This window comes from Arachis stenosperma, chromosome 2 (assembly GCF_014773155.1).
Source record: "Arachis stenosperma cultivar V10309 chromosome 2, arast.V10309.gnm1.PFL2, whole genome shotgun sequence".
NCBI classification, from domain to species: Eukaryota; Viridiplantae; Streptophyta; class Magnoliopsida; order Fabales; family Fabaceae; genus Arachis; species Arachis stenosperma.
In genome coordinates, this window is record NC_080378.1 from 80218161 (window position 1) to 80219195 (window position 1035).

At 38.3% G+C, this 1035-nt stretch overlaps 1 non-coding gene across 1 annotated transcript; it reads right to left on the reverse strand.

Moving 5' to 3' along the window:
• Positions 1-632: 632 nt before the first annotated feature.
• LOC130964175 (small nucleolar RNA R71) lies at positions 633-740 on the reverse strand. The gene has a single exon (XR_009080280.1). It is a non-coding gene; the product is annotated as a small nucleolar RNA R71 (small nucleolar RNA).
• Positions 741-1035: the final 295 nt, after the last annotated feature.

Consider the following 1035-nt stretch of genomic DNA (forward strand, 5'->3'; position numbering starts at 1 on the left):
CTGTTTGAAATCCGGTTTGATCTAAATCATTCTCTACTTCTCTGCTTGTTGCAGTTTTACTTTTCCTTGTTTAATTTCTGCAAATCCAATCCCCAATTCCCTTTACAATTCAAGCCATTTACATTTCCAGCACTTTAAGATTTTGCCATTTACATTTCTTGCGTTATAAGTTTCTGCCATTTAATTTCTTGTTTCTTAAGATTCAGCACTTTAACTTCTGTTCTCTTTAAATTCATGCCAATTTCCCATTCCCTTTACTTTCAATGCAATTTAAATTCTGCAAATTACCAATCATTCAACCAAATCTTGATTCGCTTGACTAAATCAACCACTAAACTAAAATTGCTCAATCCTTCAATCCCTGTGGGATCGACCTCACTCCCGTGAGTTTTTATTACTTGATGCGACCCGGTGCACTTGCCGGTTAGATTTGTGTGTTTTGGGAGAAATTCATTTTTCCACCAAAATATCTCATCATAGATCCTAAAGTCTACAGGCTCATACTTTTCCCCTTTTCTGTAAGAGACAGAGCTAGAATATCGTTGGATTTACAACCTAAAGATAGCTTGGACTCATGGGATACGCTGGTTGCGGCCTTCTTGGCTAAGATTTTTCCTCCTCAAAAGCTGAGCAAGCTTAGAGTGGATGTTCAGACCTTCAAACAAAAAAATGGTGAATCCCTCTATGAAGCTTGGGAAAGATACAAGCAGATGACCAAAAGGTGTCCTTCTGACATGCTTTCTGAATGGACCATTTTGGATATATTCTATTATGGCCTATCTGAATTCTCTAAGATGTCACTGGACCATTCTGCAGGTGGATCCATTCACCTAAAGAAAACGCCTGCAGAAGCTCATGAACTCATTGACATGGTTACAAATAACTAATTCATGTATACTTCTGAGAGGAATTCCGTGAGTAATGGGACACCTCAGAGGAAGGGAGTTCTTGAAATTGATGCTCTGAATGCCATACTGGCTCAGAACAAAATGTTGATTCAACAAGTCAACATGATTTCTCAAAGTCTGAATGGAT